Here is a 19,472-nt window from a genome sequence, read left to right as displayed (position 1 = left end):
TGGATGAGTATAATTTATCAATTGGGAAATTATAATCACATACTGAAGTTAAAGGTTGCCATAGACATAAACACCTTGGGTGACAGTTTATCTAACAAAAGACTATGTTTGCCATTTTGTGTGGTTCAAGAGAAGGTACTGTATGAGATGTTGGCAATGTTTTTTTGTTTGTTTTTTTATTTGTTTGTTTATTTGTTTCTCTCTTTTTGGGGGTGGGGGTCATCAAACAATCACTGCAGTAAGATATGTCAGGTTTCTACAGAGCAAACATATATTTCCTTCAAGAGCGAAGTACTGCACAAAGTGCATCTGAGATTATCAAAATGTGACATACTGTAAATCCATAAAAATAAAGAGCAAAAACAATGTTCCTCAAGCAATAATTGTATCCATTGATTGCATTGCGTGGAACAAAATCCAGGGAGCACTTTTGTCTTTTAAGTCCACCATTTAACAGTGCTTGTCATGAAGGGGAACAGAAAGCTGACTTGATATGAGAATGTCTTAGAGAAACAGACTCAATCATCAGTGTGGTTCAACCCCATGTTATGCAGAACAGATCTCTTACTGTACGTGACTTGAGCTTCACTTATGAAGATTTAATGAAATCCTTAGTACATAGACTGATCTGCACAACCATGTCCCCAATTCAAGTAAAATGTGTCAAAGAACACAACCAAACTCACTCAAGTGTAGCTGAGGGGCCTGGTCATATTGCCTGTATTAGAGCAAAATAACGTAGAGGTGCATAGAAAGACTCCCATAGAATAGCCTGGGTAAAATTGAGCTGCGCTAAACTGTACATAATAAAGAAATCAACATGCATTTTCTCAGTTTAGTTTCATTTTGTTCTGTTGACCACTAAAATGTGGGGAAGTATCACACAGACAGTACATCAATGGTCATTGTTCCACAGTTTGATTAAAGCTGTTCTTCGTCCCTTGCATTGCCCTTACCAAATACATGTTATGTAATCATTTGACATGTATATATCTTTTGTGACTTGCCCTGACTTTTCTCTTTCAGGTAGGATTTTAAATTAGCTACCAAAATCCACAAACTGAAGATAGTATATCAGCTGATAAAGCTTGGCTATTTCCTTTAGTTCACCTAATCAATTAGATGTAATGCAAGATGTGCAAATCCAAATGAGATTATTTGATACAATAATAAATCATGTTATTTAATTGTGTATTTCAGGTATAATATCAATAAACATGCAATGTGTTGTTTAGATTGAGTAGGCTATATAAATCAAATGACAGTAGCCCAATTACATATTTACTATATTACTATGTATTATTTATTATTACTATTTTTCTTGTCCTGTCTATGCAACATCTGTCGATATCACATTGCAAGTATTTTTGGAGCCATTATACAGTGTGCAGACCATCTCTCTTTGTTTTTGTCTGGCAACTGTTTAAAAATATGTTTTGGATGTGCGCACCCGTCTCCTCAAACTTTTCTGCTTTTTACACAAACTGCATTCTGCTATCTTTGTACTTATAGCTACTGCACAATGGCAGTAAGGTTTAATCTATATCTGATCTGGTCTAATCTAATCTACCACTGAAATCACTTGGAAAACAACATAAAAAAAAAACCCAACATGAACATGCATTAAAACAGTGGATATTACGTTTTGGAAAAGACCTCTTCATATGTTACAAAAAAATGATGGGTGCCTAAAAGGATCATTTTAAAATGCAATATTTCAATATCCATCAGTTACTTACGTGAAGTGAGCAAATTTAAAAGCTTAGGCTTACAAAGTTAATAGAATCTTGTGGAATAAAGCTCACCAAAGACAGGATCACATAAAGTAGCATTGTGGCCGCTCTCTGTGTACTGACAGTCGCCTAATGTTATAATTGAAACTTAACTTTGTTCATGAGTTAAGAGTGAAGTTCTGCAAGTATGACACTTGGTCTACCACAGTCACTAGGCCTACAAAGCAAAACAAAGATTTGACTAACTATTCCATGTGTTGCCTGCAGGCAACTAGACCTAATGGTTAAAATCTCATGTCAATCAGAGACATTGGATATTTCTTCAGCAGGCATGTTAACCCCAAAACTACCCAATGCTAGCCTACTGCAAAAATAGAGGTCCAATAAATCAGTCATCTTTCAGGGGCTGTACACGTGTTTTGCAACATATTTTCCCTTGCGAAAATGGCTTTTTTTCCTAGTCATTTTTCTCCAGTAAATCAAGAAGACTCCATATGAGGGGGCCACACGCTCGAGGTCTCTATAGCCTAGTATAACAGATCATATGCATTAACTGTCACTATAATTTCAGAAAGATATGTCAAGGTATGAGGACTCATGTTGAGAACATCAAACCAACCCAAGCTTAAAGAAGATGCCAGCGCTGTCTGTGAAATCAAGAAGACAGCGCTGAGCTTGACGAGTTTGATCTCTTCCTCGCTATAGCCACGCCAGTCCAATGTCTATCCCTATATTGTGAATGTAGTCATTGATGCCATTGAGAGCAATAAAAAAACATGGAGGAAGAAAGCTACCTGGACCACCTGGTCGATGTCAAAATCTCCTAGTGATGAGAAGCATTTTTGAACAGGACTTCAGTGTCGTATCCATTCTTCATAGTTTTTATATAGCCTACTATTTATTAAAGATGGGTTATAACCCCGTCGCCGCTGCAAAATATTCAAGCGAAATTATCTGAAATTGAATCCGACAAAGTTCGGATGCTGGACTCAAACAAATCATACTGGTATATTTCGCTAGAGGGCGCGTGGTATCCATCATTCCACGCTCTCTTTCCATCTATCCACCCCTTGTGGAGTGGTATGCCAGTGGACAACGCGCAAGCGCATACGAGGTGTCTGAATGAAACGGAGACCATTTCCTTTTCACGGCCCTGTGCGAACTCAAACGAGAAAGCTCTGCGGAAACTGTGCTTTGATTGACTTTATTTAACCCGGTTAAACTGGATGTTGACTAGAACAGACATCGCCTGCGTTCATTGCCGCAGTATATCGTGAAGCTGCGGGGAGGGTATTTTGCCAAGAGGATATCTAATGGTGAGTTGCAGTTCTAACTGTTGTTTGTCCCTGTCCATTTCCACTAGCCACTGCTGCATTAATCTGCGATTGACTTCACACGAATTATTGAAAAGCATCTGTCAGAGTTATAACCTAGTGATGTTATGTGTCTGTACATCAGCCGCACAATGCCAGATGGTAAACACATGCATCAACTTGGACATACCGCTTATATTTCCCCAAGGGTTGTCTCTCTGCCTAGATAGTTTACCAGTCAATTAGCCAGCTAGCCACCTCCGTCCTCAGCTGTAGCCACATCGAGCGACTGTTGCCGCCAGGCTAAACCTCATTGATGGAATAAGGACGCCTGAGCTAGCGATGGAGATCTGGGTGGGAAATGCTCGATATTTATAATAGTCGATTGCTGTCAGGTAAAAACACACGTATACAACCAAAGTGACCACACTCCCGCACAAAACGGGAAGCGGAGAGGAATATTGGTGTGGTGTGTGGAAACGCGTGTTTAAAATGCATTGTTGTACGTTTCCTTGCTTGCTATTGTGCAGCGCATGGCTTAACACGAACCTACATGCGAGTGCATCCACAATATTGCCAAGTCAGTTTACGTGTCACTTCACCAGTGCCATGATGTGTGAATCATATATGATGTGATCTTGTGTCTTCGACTATCTGCCTAAAGATTGTATTGCATTGAGTTTATCTATGTTCGGCACCGGCTTATTGAACCATGTTGATGTTTTATTTAAGACTGGTTTTAGTGGGTATTTCGTGTCTAGGTATACTGTCAGAATAGCTAGCATTACTTCGAAGCTAACGCATTGACATCTGGATACCAGTGTAATGGTAAAGGCTGTAACGTTTTTGTACAGACGACGACGTAAGCTAACATTTTATTGCTGCATATAAAGCCTAAATAACTCAAGTCAGTAGGCTACAACTATGGTGTGTGATTTTGCTTGATCTATATACCTAACGACAATTTGCTTTCACTAACTTAAACTACTGTTATTATGCTCCCAACTTTCATACTCGATAGCGATAACCTTTTCCTAACTTTACATATGACAAGTTACGTAATTTGATAACGCCGGATAACATTTGCCAAATAAAGCCTGCATTAACCTTTGTGATTATTAGTAGTCCCCTAGTTCAATAATTCTTTATCTATTTGCTGCTTGAAGAATGCATGCAGCACCCTTATTTATATCACGAACTCTTTGAGACAAGACCGACGTTCTCCTTAGCTGTCAATAACAACGTTACAATGTTTCAATTTTAAGCGTTCATAAACGTTGCTCTTCCGTTTTTGCCCATAACATTCCATTTTTTCCAGGCCAGGGTTCTCCGTTAGGGAAAACCCTCGCCAAAATGGGGCAAGGTGTGCCTAGTCCGGTACAGGGGTGTGTGTTTGTGTGTGTGTGGGGGTGGGGGGGGGGGGGGGGGGGGGGGGGGGGCTGATTTGATCCTGGCATCCGTTATCCCCTGAGGAATGTGCAGAACCAGACTGCAACATGTTTGCACTCCGTATGTCGTCTGCTAAGGCTTCCTTCATGGCTGATACCCAGCCTCCACCTGGCAGCCCCGAAGGCCTCTAAATGACCGCAAGATTTCTACAGTCTCTGGCACGTTTTAAAAGCCCATGGCTTGTACTGTCTGAGACCTCTGTGTTTGGGCCTAGAGTTACACCTTAGAACCCCTGGGTATTCTCAAATGTAAGATTTTCTCTCTCGGTCTCTCTCTTTCTCACTCGCTCACTCACTCACACACACACACACACACAGTCATGCACACACAGACACACACACACCATTACCACATCCTCCTGAAGATCAATTGATTGGCCAGTTGAGAGGATGATCTAGTGGAGTGCTGCTGTACTTGCTGTCCCAGGCGCAGCTCATCTTCAGTGGGCCTCTGACGGCTAAAGCCGTCGTCTTTCGATCGCACAGATAGAAGGTTGCTGAGTATACAGTGAATAGAGCACTGACGCACATGCACCGGCAGGCCTCCCTCCTCCTGTCTTTTCTCACGTTGCATTGTGCTTCCGATTTACCACGCGGGCAAGCAACTCAGCACCACAAAACAACACACACACACACACACACACACACACACACACACACACACACACACACACACATACACACACACACACACACCACTTAACACTCAACCCTTAGTGAGCAGCACGCTCGGCATCATTGCCTCTTTTTAAATGTGTTGTGGGAGTCTGTTTTATTCATGTTCTCCCATCTGGCTGTCAGGCAGCATGTATTTCTGGAGGCCTGGTTTAGCCTTCCCTGGGATGCGGTCTGCAGTCGCACTCCCAGATTTTCAGTTTCCCCCCCTACGGTCGAGGGAAAGAGGTGTACGTTCAGGGCTCAGCCCAGCCAGCACATACAGTACACCCCTCTAAAGGCAGACTCATGGGCAGACATTGACCACAGTAAACAGGGTGAAACTGATGAGAAGGCAATGCTTAAAAGCACAACCAATAGCTTGCGCCCTACTAGTTGTTTGGGCAGGAGCTTAAATGTTACTTTTCCAACATCTTCGTTCGAGAGGTCACACAACCGCAAGACCACATTATTTGGTTCTTCCCACAGTCAAACACATGTCTGGAACAGCCCACATGTTGGCGCTCATGGATGTGCAGGGCTTTTACTGTAGGCTTTGTTTATTTGAGCAAGAGATCCTCCCATGTCTGACTTTCAAACAGTATGTGAATGGTGACCTACCGTGTGGACTGTCTGTGATGACTCAGTTAGGCTGTAGACCCCCCCCCCCCCACACACACACACACACATATCTCTAGTCCGTAAGACACCAGTGTTATTTTGCTGCCAATATTAATGATTTTCCTTCCATATGCTTGAGTGTGTTGGTGGCAGGTAGCCATATTTGACCCCTTCTGACTGCCCCCCCTCCCTTGTTCTCTGTTATAGTCTGCTCTTCTTCCCACTAGCCCACCCTTCCTCGTTTTTTAATGTCTTTCATTTCTCCATTTTCTCTCTCTCTCTTGTTCTCTTTTCCTCTCTCTCTCTCTTTCACTCTTTCCCCCTCTCTCTCTCTCTCTCTCTCTCTCTCTCTCTCTCTCTCTCTCTCTGTATGTGTGTGCCACAGCTGTGTCGTGTTCCACACGCCAGCCCTCTGCCAGCCTTGTTCTGCCCGCCCGGCAGAATGGCTGCATTGTGGCATCTGTGTGCAGCGACCAGGGAGTGGGCCCGCTCCATCTGGGCAGCGCAAGGCCAGCAGAAGGCCATTTGAGAGGGTCACGATACACACATAAACACACACACACACACACACACACACACACACCTACACATACATTCTTGCAATGGATCACGAGGGGTGATGAGTAGTCAGGGCAGAAAATAGGGTGAACTAATGAGCTTTTTACTAGACGATGCTGCAGTTCAGATGGAGAAGTCCCTGAGAAACATAAGAGGCGAGTGTGTGTGTGTGTGTGTGTGTGTGTGTGTGTGTGTGTGTGTGTGTGTGTGTGTGAGAGAGAGAGAGAGAGAGAATGTGAGTTGCTTATTCAGCCGCTCCTCTAGTCTGCTAGAGAGGCTAAATTTGGTGGCGTGTGGTTTCACTCTGTAAAGATTCCCTGAGGTGGCTCCAACACACTCGTACACCAGCCACATCAGCCTCCTGAGGTGTGTGTACGCGTACGTGTGTGTGTGTGTGTGTGTGTGTGTGTGTGTGTGTGTGTGTGTGTGTGTGTGTGTGTATGCGTGTGTGTGCGTGTGCTTACTCTTCCCTGGTGAGCTAGATCCCCTCTAAATTCGGCTTTTTTTTTCGAGAAGTGTGTGTGTTTTTAAAAGAAAATGTGTGTGTATGCATGAGGTGAGTTGCTCAATCTCATGCCATGTTTAGATGTGTGTGTGTGTGTGTGTGTGTGTGTGTGTGTGTGTGTCTCTGTATCTCTCTCTCTACCCTGCACAGAGAAGGTTGGTCACGCAGAAAGCTCTTCTGTTGCCTCATTTGCATTTGTTGCTCCTGTTATGCCAACACAGGTGGATGTTGCAAGTTAGGTTTGAAGCCCAAACACCCCCCCCCCCCCCCCAAAAAAAAAAACCCTGACAATGCGAGGCATCATGTGTCCCAGCGTCATTCAAATGCAGGCTTTTGCGCATTGCGTGGCGTGGCGTGGCGTGGCGTGGCGTGGCGTGGCGTGCTGTGCTGTGAGGCCATGGGGAGTGGTCAGGCAGGGGGGCGGGGGAGTCATTTGAATGAGCGAGGCCATGATAAACTTGGAGGTAATGGAACAGAAGGTCACTTCCTCCTGCAGGTATAGGTGCAGGCTGGGGGCACACAGCGGCTCTGTCTGTCTGTCTGTCTCTGTCTGTCTGTCTCTGTCTGTCTCTGTCGGTCTGTCTGAGTGCTTGCATAGTAAGTGTGATGACAAACCATGCTCTGCGCGCGCACACACACGTACAGACATAAATAAACGTACATGCATGTAGCTGCACCCCACATCTGTTCTCTGTAGAATGTCTAGACATTTGTTAGAGTATTTTTGGTCAGCCACATTTGTGTGGGTGTGTTGGTTTATGATCAGTGATGGTGAAAAGGCAAGCAATTTTACCCCCAGGCCCAAACTGACTGCCTGGCCAACTTCGTGTACGGCAGAGAGGGGTTATGTGTGCAACAGACGAGTGTCTAGCTGAAAAACTGTGTGTGTGCACGTGTGTGTGCGTGCGCAGCGTGTGTGCTCTATTTTCTTGTTGTTGTTGTTGTTGTTGTTTTTCACATTCTATTCCCTTCCCAAAGCAAGTTTAGAATGGATTATTTCACTTACATTTAATGAACCTGCAGAGGCGATGAAGTTGTAGGGAGCCAGCATTTTTATTTACTCATAGTTGACAAACATTTGTCTCTTGAGTCCATCAGCGCCACCACTATCATTCCTCTGGTTCCCCTTTGATTCAATAAAGGCCAGCTCACCCCGAATCATCCTGACATTTTCAAAATCAAATCAACAAGCAGTCGGCTCGCAGCTTTAAACAACCCAGTGGACTTCACAGACATGGTAATTCTGCACTCGCTGAAAAACACAAGGAGAACGCCTCAAAGGGAACATGGCAGCGGTTGACATCCTCATCTCCTTCTTTCATCACGAGGAGCCTGCATATAATTGGCACTGAATCGGAGGGGAGGGGGGGGGGGTGGAGGGAGTGGACCTGCGCAGATTAAGGCCAAAGCAGAGGATTTCTACCAAGCCTCTGGCACAGCACCTGAAATTGACATCGCAATCAATGAGCAAAGGCTGCATGGTGTAGGTCAGAGGGTCCAACCGTTTTTCCTCCGAGAGCGACTCTGACAAAATGAACATGGCTGAGCTAGGAATGTTTTCAGTAGTAGCATGTATTTACATAGCTGATCTCTACCCAAAACAGCCGAATAAGCTGTGTATTTGTTTGAAGGTTCCTTTCAACTCCTTTACCGTTGCTGTTTTGGAGACACATTTGGTAAATTTGGTTGGATTTTTTTTTTGGCTTGAATTTTAACAGGTTTACCAAGTGACTGTTATATGATTTATGAACATTTTCCTTTTGGCTAGCTTCTCAGAAATAGGTGTTCTGCCACTAGTAGCTTGTGAGATGTAGGTCCTGTGTGGAAATGGGGGAGGCTGAATCGGGGGCTGTTGCTGTAAACATCACAGCCACCCTGCTAGTACCCTGGCCTGAATCCTCTCTGTAGAAACTCGGTAGTTTTTCCCTGCCAAACCTCAGTGAACGTTTAGGCTGCACCCATCTATTCGTAAGTAACCCCTTAGTCAGATGCTGGATTCTGCTTCGGCCTCCATCTGTGGACTCTGCCCAAATAGTCTGTTATTACAGTGTTAAGATGCTCTCAAACTCTTGGTGGATAATTTTATCTGGTTCATTATGTAGTGCCCCCCCCCCCCCCCCCTTTAAATATTAACACATCTATCCCTATTTGTCCCAGTATGCTCAACTGAAATTATTATCTTTGGTCAATTACTGCAAGACGATTTTGAAATATTAATAAAATAGTTAATAAGCAGAAACCTTTTTTTCTTAGTCATCTTGTATCCTTATCCGAGGATTGTCAATAGCTCATATTTTAAGGTATCTGGTCATTCCTACCCCTAGCGCTGATGTCATCTTTAGAAATCTAAGCGCAAATTGCTGAAATGACACAAGCTGACGGTTTAGCCTTTGCTTACAAGTGTTTATGGTTTGTGTTGTGTTCTGTTATGGTATTTCTTTTCAGTGTGTTGACGCGTTTGTTACAAATCTGGATTTTATTATCCCCGAGCTGGCTCCGTCACAGAGCCGTAAAACATGCCAGAGAAGATGTGTTGTTTAATCGGCCTGACTGAAAAATCGCCCTCCCTCAGCATTAAATCCGTCTGCCATGTTTAGATGTGTGTGTGTGTGTGTGGGTGAGTGAGTGAGTGAGAGAGACTAAGTGTGTGTGTGTGTGTGTGTGTGTGAGAGAGAGAGTAAGTGTGTGTGTGTGCCTCTGGTGAATGGTTTGGTGTGATTAAAAATGTATGGGCTAATCCATGGGAAATTTACGGAGGTCCTGCAGCTAATTAAAATGGCTCCCAGGTGAGATGGGGTAGGAGGGGCTATCTTAAGCTGCCCCTCACCCCCCACCAGGAAGACTTGGAGGAATTTTGTGTAGTGTAGTTAGTTTAATTTAGTTCCTTGTATTGTGTAGAGAAAAAATTTAATGATTCCCTGAGAATATCAAATGAACTTTGTGCTTTTTGTGGGTTATATGAAGAAGATTGTTTGAACTGCATTCCTGTTAAGTGTGTGTGTGGGTGTGTGGGGGGGAGGGGAGCGGTTACGGTTAGGGGGGCTAAAAAGTGATGAGAACGATCACTTAGCAATAGAACGACTATAATTTAGATCATGTGGTGAGTCAAAAGGAGATAAAGTATTCATCTGCGTAAAAGACAGTAATTTGCTCTCTGTTTGAGGTGAAGTGTCAGTTGACGCCTGATGGTTGATATGCTGCCTAGACAGGTTATAACGCAATACACAGTCTGACAGTAATGTGTGTCTGACACACACACACTCACAAATATCTAAGTTATGAGATGAGCAGGATTAGAAAGACCTGCTTCAATGCGTTCCCTTGTGGGTAAAGTATAGTGTACTAATGTACACTTCAAAGTGATATTAATATACTATTTATGATGATCACTTGTCCAGAAACAGTAAATGCACCATTTTTGAACAACTTATTTGAACTTGTAAATATTCACTTTTGCTTCACTCCTCCTCTGCTGCCATCAACCACTGTAGCTAAAGCATCAAATCAATTGGAGTTAAAAAGAAAATAATATCACAAAGAGGCTACTCACATGTGAAAAGCTATGGCAAAGCGTTTAGTAGGGGGGGTTTAGGAGTAGGGTCTCAGATTTTACTCAGAATTTGTCTACATAATCTAAACACAACTGCATGCCTATTGGTTTTTGTATAAGGCCCTACATTTGGAGCAAAGTATAATACTGGTGATATTGAGGGACCTGTAGCCTTTTTTGCAAATACAAAACGTTATTTATACTACCCTTAATGCCACTTTTTGCAATTTGTCCACAAATCTAGGGCCTTATTTTAGCCAGCAACCTTATCTGATTTGACACGGAATAACCCAGAATCTTTGTGGTAGGAGTGTTCTTTTTAAAAAAAATTCCAAGAAGGATCCCAATCAATTTGAAATTGGTAAAAACTGAGGTGGGGAAAATACCCTGATAAAACTTAGAAACTCTCTGTGATGATGAGCATCAAGTTGATAAGCTGGCTGACGTCAATGTTGCGATTTCCGCATGATCTATAGCATAGCAGGAGCAAAACAAGATGAGGATTTCCCCTTTGGATTGGAAGTGCAGTGATCCAATGGTGGTCTGAAGGACCCTATCTCACGGTCTGCGTTTCCTGCGTCACAATTCTAAAGAACCATTCTCATCAACTTGTGGTATACCCAAACCATCCATTTTTCAAAGTGGTGTTTTTTTAACTGATAGGACATAGTTGTATCAGCTACAGCAAGGTGTTACGGTGCATGTCCATTATTGCGGCGCGTTGACGCTTGCAGACGCCTAGACCCTCTCTTCGTCGCCGCTTGTGGTCGTGTAGTAGGCTAAAGCAGTTTATTACATCGAAATACACAATGCCAGCACACATAGGCAACTAAAGTGAAGATAGCTACTTAATACGTAACACTATTAGCCAGTGCAAGTTATTTTAACATATTTTGTTGAAATACTCACAAATGTCATTGCCATGTTCCTCCAAAGCACCTTTCTGTCTTGGTTCAAGTCGCCAACAATGTCATTTTGATAGGGTGCAGTGGCAAACTTGTTCTAAACTTAATGGCTTAGCCGCTATATAACTTATATATTTTCATTAAACCGAGACGATTAGCAGGCGGAACAAATATTTCTAGCAGGCTATGGTTCCGGACCGGAGGACTAGAGCAAAGGAGAACACTTGTTTACCAAAGACGTACTTTCATTGGCTAGCTGCCTCGCGTTTACCGCTTTCATTTGCATAAAGTTCAGCAGAGCCCAACTTCTTGACGCATCGCCTCTGTTCAAATGACCGCGCCGCCTTCCCAAGGTGCTTTGCGGAAGCGTTAACTACGCCGTGCCGCTCTCCATAGGAAATGAATGGGCTATGTGCGGCGCGGTGGCTTTTGCCGCGATAATGGACACGTAACGTTAGGCAGGGATCACACTGGAAATAAGGAAGTAGCAGCGGTAAGCGTAACACAACGCTCAGACCTTTCTAAATTCTATCTCGTTCCTAAGTAACACAAAGGATTTGCCCTAAACTGACAATGGCACTCATCTTGTGCTTTGAAAGTTAAACCAAATTCAGCTTGTTCAACGCTAGCGTTACGCTAACGCTCAGCTTGTTCAACGCTAGCGTTGCGCTAACGCTGCCACCATTCCGCTGTTAAACCATGGAGCACAATAGGAAACCTGCCTCTTGCCTCTGGCCAGTGTGATCCCTGCCTCATGCGATGAGTCGGGAGAGGGCCTTGTGTTTTCTCTCTGCTCTGCTTTGTATGCTGTTGACGGTGCTGGGGGAGCCTTGTTGACCCTGTTTCTTATCATAAGCTGGAGCTCGGCCTTACCTTGCACTGCTGAACCGCAGTTGCTGCAGCAGTAGACCTTTACTGTGTGTGTATGAGCGTGTGCGTGTGTTTATTTATTTATTTTTTCTGAAGTTTCCACTGCCGCACGCAAAAATTGCAGACCATCTTGCAAAAAATCCTTGGCCTGTTTTTTTTTTCGTTTTTTTTTTTTTTTTTTTCCGCAGCACTTTCTTAGCACTCATCTCTCACATTCGCTTTAAAATAGACCCATAGGTGACACACACACACACACACACACACACACACACACACACACACACACACACACACACACACACACACTTGATTCGTTCCTCTTCATCCCATTTCCCCCTTGTTGTCTAATTGACACGCACACACACACACACACAGACAGACAAACGCGGGCACACACACACTCTCCCACTGTTTTCAGATGGAATATGAACCCCTTAGCCACTTTGGTTAGTGCAAAGCACTCAGCTCCTACCCTACCGCCCTGACATACACACAGTCCCCTTTAAACCATTTACCGACGGGCTCCAACGCTATGTCACCCCCCCCCCCCCCCCCCCCCCCCCCCCCACACACACACACCTCCACCCGTATTGCCCTTCAGCCATCTCCCAGTGAGCCACAAAAGCATCTCTCTGCTCTCTGCCTGCGTAATGTCATTTGGTTGGCCGTGGACGGCCACTTGAGCTGTGTTAACAGCCTTGTGGTGCTCTTTCTGTTTGCTGCTGACAGCACAAGTAGATTAGCAGGAGGCCCCTGTGGCCACAGCTGTCAAGTTCCAACGCTGACTGGCACACACACACACACACACACACACACCTGCAGTGAAATGTGTGTAGTGCTAAGGTTGGACCGCAATTTGGATGTGCTAATTAGCCTTAGCAGAATTATTACCCCTGCATACTGCAGCACTTCTGTAGCTACACGTGATAGGTCAGTGCGGTCCTTGTTGGTTTGTTTGGGGGGGTTTTTTGGCTCATCTGCCTATACAAATTGTGTTCAGTAAGCCTACAATGTTCTGGATTAGCTTGGCTGACTGCATCTTCAAATAAAAAAAATCACTAGGCATGATGTGCTGCATGGCAGCGTGCGTGCGTTGCCTTGCGTTGCGTACGTGATCTAGGTTATAAAGGAACCCTTGAGTTCACATCTGCTGACTGCGAGTTTCATGTTGTGGTCCTCACATTCCACTCGCACTGACACACTTTTAGTCAGATTGAAACCCCATGAGTTATTGTCAGCGAAATTTGTACACAATGGAAATTCAGAATTTTTTAATAGAATGATAGAATGATTTGAAATAATAGAAAGTTAAAGAACTTGAAAATAATCATGCTTTTCATTATTACAAAATGTGTTAAAATGTTTATTGTAAAACATTGTCTTCAGCCGAAATATAGAGAAGTAAGCCAAGCAGAGCAGTATGTAGCTGACTCCATACACACGGACCTTCATTTAGTCAGTAATGTGTGTCGTCAGCCCTACAGGGGACAAATTTGTACTGTATATCAAATGGACACCACTAGAATGTGCTGAGGGCTGCTCTGTAACTGTGGGTGAGAACAATTTGCCTATGCGGTTAGATGGGAAAAAATTCAATACATGAAGACTGAGTTCAAAGTAGTTTGAAAGGGAGTCTTCAATAGCAGGGCAGTTGTTGACATGTTAGGAGCGCATTCTAGATGGAAAGGGCTGTTCTGAATGCAGCCTTGTCTGTGGCAAGTCTCACTCCTCTTTTTTTTACTCAAGATTTTTTCAGCATGTTTTTCCCCCAGACATGTACTCTTTTCCCATGGCGATGTTCCCGTCTGGTCCCACGAGACAAGTTATAATCAAGCCTCGATGTACGCGCCTTACGTTTAGATTTATTAATGTGGTTGGCACTTTTATCCACAGGGATTCAGTCACAACTCTCAAGCGAGAGATGCTACAAGTGAACGCTGGATCAAGGAGAAAATGTGGAAAGCAGAGCAAAGCAAAGCAAAGCAAAGCAAACTTGTGCTTCAGACGGACCCAAGTGACAGTTCTAGCTGTGCTGTTCAGACCTATCTGTTCCTTTTTAATCAAAATGGGCTAAAAGGCACAACATTGCACACCACACCAATGAGCGCACTTATAGTAACTGACAGAAACAAAGTGGCTCTTTGTAGTTCCATATTTAGAAGTTTTCTACTCGAGGATGTGTGTTGGTGTCTTTCAGTTTGCTAATGTTTTGGAGAGATTAAGGAACATGTTTTTGGTTACGGGACAGTAGTAGATCTAATAGTTTGAGCTACTTCTCACAATCCTGTAATAGTATACTTCTCTCGCGCATGCATTCAGTGGCTGCCCTCATTACGGTAAATGTAAGGAATGCTTCATGTAATGATTTTGCTCCTGGCAAATGGTCTTCAATCTGATTTGGTCTGTTTTTCAGTTTCAGATTCATGACTCATGAGCAATAGGCAGGTTGACCTGAGATGGTGATGAGTGTCTGAACTAGTACAAATTGTTGGGGTGAAGCGAAGAGTTTAAGCTGAGTTTAAGCTGAAATGTTTGTTTGTGTGTGTTGGTACAGGCAGGCCAGGGTTGTAGTGTGTGTGTGTGTGTGTGTGTGTGTGTGTGTGTGTGTGTGTGTGTGTGTGTGTGTGTGTGTGTGTGTGTGTGTGTGTGTGTGTGTGTGTGTGTGTGTGTGTGTGTGTGTGTGTGTGTGTGTGTGTGTGTGTGTGTGTGTGTGTGTGTGTGTGTGTGTGTGTGTGTGTGTGTGTGTGTGTGTGTGTGTGTGTGTGTGTACCGGTGTGTCGTGTGATTAATGCATTGTTATAATACATGTGAGTATGGCGGTAGAGGGTCATAATGTGTGTGTGTGTGTGTGTGGTGTTGAGGTGAATAAGTTTGCGTCGCGGTGCTGGTGTCCCAGCCTGAGGGGCACGGCTCCATTATTAATCCATCTCCCTGGTAGGGTGAGGGGAGCAGAGCAGTCCAGTCACTTCGCTCCTCACGCTCACCACAGCACAGAGCCTAGCGTGACACGACGCGACTCCAACCTGAGAGGTGACCCTGACATACTCCACAGAGCTGCCTGAGCCGACCAGCGCGCCACTTCCTCTCTCTGCCCAGCGATCTCTCCTCCAGATATTCTTTTGTTCCTTTTAGAGAAAATGTCACTTTTGTACTCGGTATGTGTCAGGCCTAACAGCGTTGTTGTTGGGGCTTTGATAAGTGTAGCGCTTGACATTATGTTCTTGATCTGTGTGTGTGTGTGTGTGTGTGTGTGTGTGTGTGTGTGTGTGTGTGTGTGTGTGTGTGTGTGTGTGTGTGTGTGTGTGTGTGTGTGTGTGTGTGTGTGTGTGTGTGTGTGTGTGTGTGTGTGTGTGTGTGTGTGTGTGTGTGTGTGTGTGTGTGTGTGTGTGTGTGTGTGTGTGTGTGTGTGTGTGTGTTAATATAAAGGCCTGTATCTCCTCGCTACAGTCCAGTAGTGGGTACCGTGTCCTGCGAGCTGCTCCCTGATGGCGCCACTGTTGCAATTCTGCCCCCCCCCCCCTGGCTTGCTCCAGGTCTTCTGCGCTGATCCCTCCCAGGTCTGCCCCATGCTAGAGCCCGTCGGTGGGCCAAGAAGACCTCCCTCCTCCCTGCTCTCTCACTGGGGGGTGCGGCGGTGCTCCTGGTCTTAAAAGATCATCCAGGCTGCCCATAATCCCATCCTCTGGTGTATGAGGAGATCCACTTTTAGCCAAAGCCTCTGGATCTGCCCATGTGGCTGTCTGAGCTACCTTCAATATTAGGAATCTGTGTGTGGCGGTAGGGATTTCTGCGGAGGGGTCCCATTTGTTTCAGATGTTTTACTGTACACTCGCTGATATGGTGATGATAGAACACTGGCGGACTGCTGGGATGATGGAGGTCCATCACCTTGCATCAGTTATGATGACGGGAGAGAAAATGGCTTCCAGGCCTTCCTCTCTCTCTCTCTCTCTGCTGTGAACAGACATCCAGCCTGCACCAGTCTGCTCTCTCTCTCTCTCTCTCTCTCTCTCTCGCTCTCTCGCAGAGGCAGCCATCCTGGGATCAGTAAGTAAAAGTCCTGCCAAGTATTTGATCAAGCCATTTCAGTAATCCAGCTCATCCTAATTAGCAGCCAGGTAGGTCGGACAATTAGCGATATCACCTGTGTTGAGTGCACAGGTAGAGATAATGTAAGGCAGGACTTTTACTTTCTGGACCCGGGATGTCCGCCTCTGCTCTCTGGTCCTCTGCGGGCAGTCTGCAGCGTTGTTGCCCAGTGCTGGGGATGGGATTGGATTGAGATTGAGATTGGGATTGGGATGTGATTGGATTGGGTTGGAATGGGATGGGATGGGATGGATTGGAAGCTATCCTGTGTGACTCCATGGTCTCTCCTGCTGTGTGTGATCACTGCAGATCTACCACCGTTATGATCACCTCCCCCCTCCCCCTCTTCCTCTCCTTTATGCACCTTCTCTACCCCTATCCCTTGCTTCTGCCTTTTCCCCTTTACATTTTTCTCATTCTTCTCATTTTGTTTCTGTGTCTTTTCTTTCTCTCATTCTTTCTTTTTTCCATCCTTTTACTCGAAATACATCCTTTTTTCTGTCTTCTCTCTTGCCCTCACAGTCTTTCTTTTTTCTTTTCTTTCTTCCTTTCTTTCTCCCTCTCCCTCCCTCCCTCCTCCTACTTCTTCTCTCTCTCTCTCCCCCTCCCTCCCCCACCCCCAGACACATTTATGAAGACCCTTGTGTAAGTCCCAGTGTGCCATGCTGAGACGTATATAGGTTGTGATTAGGCCGGCTGCGCTTCGGAGCCGTTCTTCATTACATAACGCCTCCATTTTAGATGCGCAATTACATAATCTTTAACCTGTAGGCTTACGTCAGCTCTTCATTAGCCTCCCGAACACAGCGATGGGCATGTGTGTGGTGATTGACTGGCACTGTGACGGGCATCTTCTTGGCAGTGCCATCTGTAGTCCCCGAGGCCAGTGAGGGAACGCTCAATTGGTGCCCATTAGTGAGGGCATCCAGGGCGGTTAGCTAACCGCATACAACACAGGCCTGGCAGCGCCCCACAGTGCCCGGCAAGACAGGCGCTTAGTGTGTGTGTGTGTGTGTGTGAGTGTGTGTGTACGTTTTTAATTATTTACTGTATGTCTCTAGACTTTAGCTGATTTCGGATGTAAAATCAGAGATGTGAGAAGGGAGGAAGTCAAGCCCAGTGTGAGCCTTTTTGTATCCCACTCTCACACTTACACACTCTCATCTGCACAGACACACCACTTTCTCGCACTCTCTTTTTTTTCACCATCCTCTTTCTCCACACACGCACACACTCACTCACACACACACTCACTCACATGCATGCTCTGTCTCTGGAGGGGCATGTAGAGTGTGGAGCTGTCACCGCATGTGCTGCACTGTGCAACGAAGGGAAAGGGAGATCGGATATTCGGAGCAAGACAGCCAGCCAGCCAGCGAGCGAGGGAGGAAGGGAAGGAAGGGAGGGAGGGAGGGAGGGAGGGAGGGATAGATGAAGAGAAAAACCTTCTCTGCATGCTCTGTGTGCCGGAGCTGAAACATGAGATATCCATTCTCCCCTGCAGCTTCTTAATCACACACGCGCATACACACAATCTCACACTCATACAGACACACACACACACACACAATCTCACACTCATACAGACACTCACACAATCTCACGTACGCAGGCGCAAGCACACACAGATACACACACACACACACACACACACACGCACACATACACGTTGATGTCTACCTCTACCGCTCCTCTCCCTTGCTCCCTTCATCATGAGCTCTGTATCTCTCCGTCCTTCCCTCTCTTCATCTCATCTCATCTCATCTCTCTGCTGCAGGAATCCTGTCAAGAGGTCATCCCCTCATCTCCCCCTCTCCCTCTCTCCTTCTCTCTCTCTCTCTCTCCTTCTCTCCCTCCCCCTCTCATTCCTTTTTTCTCTGTGCAGTGACATTTTCTCCTGCTGTCATCTGTGTAAGGATTGGCTGCATCCCACTGAATTTCCATTCACCCGTTCTCCATCATGTGACATCTTCTCTCCTTCCCTCTCTCTTTCCCTCCCTCTCTCTCTCCCTCTCTCTACACCTCCCTCTCTTTTCTGTCTCCATCCCTTTCTTTTCCCATCTCTGTTGCACACTCTCTCATTTTCCCTTCCTCACTTCCTTTGTCTTGTCTTTCTCTTTCCCTGTCTCTCTCTCCCCCTCCCTGTCGCTGTCTTACACACACACATACACACACACACACACACGCCCCTCCTCTCTCTCCCTCCTTTGCCCTCATTCTTCTTCTCGTCATTTCCAGCTGTCCGCCCACCTTTCCCTCAGCCAGTAGGTTTCCCCCGCTCTCCTCTGCTTCTCTCTCTCTCTCTCTCATCTGCTGTTCTTTCATCCTCTGCTCTTTCTCCTTTCCTCTCTTTTCCTCTCATCTTTCTCCTCCCTTCTTCTCTCCCTCGTCTTCCTATCACCTTCAGTCATTTGTGCTTTCTCCTCTTGCCTTTCTCCTCCTCTTCCTCCTCTTCCTCCTCTCCTCCTCTCCTCCTCTCCTCCCGCTTCTCTGCTACGCACTCTTCTCTTCACTTCTATTTTTCTGCCCTCTTTTTTCCTCAGCATTCTGTCCTCCTCCTCCTCTTCTCCTTTCTGTGCCATATTCCCTCCTCCTCCTCCGTACACACACACACACACACACACACACACACAGCTCCAATCCGCTGTAATGTATGCAATCAGGGAAATGAATGGAGCATGGATGGATATTACTAGATATAAATAGCATTGGATGAGAAAATTGCCTGTTGGCCGACCCTCCACTGCTCGCTCGCTCGCGCTCTCTCTCTCTCTCTCTCTCTCTCTCATTCTCTCTCTCTCTCTCTCTCTCTCTCTCTCTCCCATGTGTATGTCTGCTGAACTCTGTTCTGTCTTTCTTTCTTCCGTCCTTGATCTCCTCATCATCTCATCTTTTGCATTCTTGACTTTGACGTCCTCCGCCTTTAAGCCCTTTTATCTGCCCTTTATCTCTCTCTCTCTCTCTCTCTCTGCTCCACATCTTAATCTCTCCATCATCACCACGGGTCCCTGCTAGGCGTTTAGTGCCTGTGTGCCTCCACGGTCCTCGTCATTGCTGCACGACAAGACTGCTCCATGTGATGTGAGCAGCACCCCAGAATTCTCACACGGGGTCAACACCCGTGTACTGGGTCTCAGGGAGCTGTGTGTGTGTGTGTTTGTGTGTGTGTGAGTTTGTGTTTCAGGGTTCCCATTGGTCATGAGATTTCTGGAATATCATGGAATTT

General features: G+C 45.5%; 1 protein-coding gene across 1 annotated transcript in view; it reads left to right on the top strand.

Annotated features, from left to right (window-relative positions):
• The first annotated feature begins 2,854 nt into the window (after positions 1-2,854).
• LOC134095617 (tyrosine-protein kinase CSK) overlaps positions 2,855-19,472 on the top strand; it is a 47,143-nt gene continuing 30,525 nt past the window's right edge. The window contains exon 1 of the mRNA XM_062549242.1: positions 2,855-3,049. The gene's annotated coding sequence lies outside the window, so the exon portion shown is untranslated. The remainder of the gene's footprint in view (positions 3,050-19,472) is intronic.

This window comes from Sardina pilchardus, chromosome 11 (assembly GCF_963854185.1).
Source record: "Sardina pilchardus chromosome 11, fSarPil1.1, whole genome shotgun sequence".
Taxonomy (NCBI): domain Eukaryota; kingdom Metazoa; phylum Chordata; class Actinopteri; order Clupeiformes; family Clupeidae; genus Sardina; species Sardina pilchardus.
Note: the sequence above shows the minus strand (reverse complement) of the source record. Positions and strands in the feature narration are given on the sequence as shown.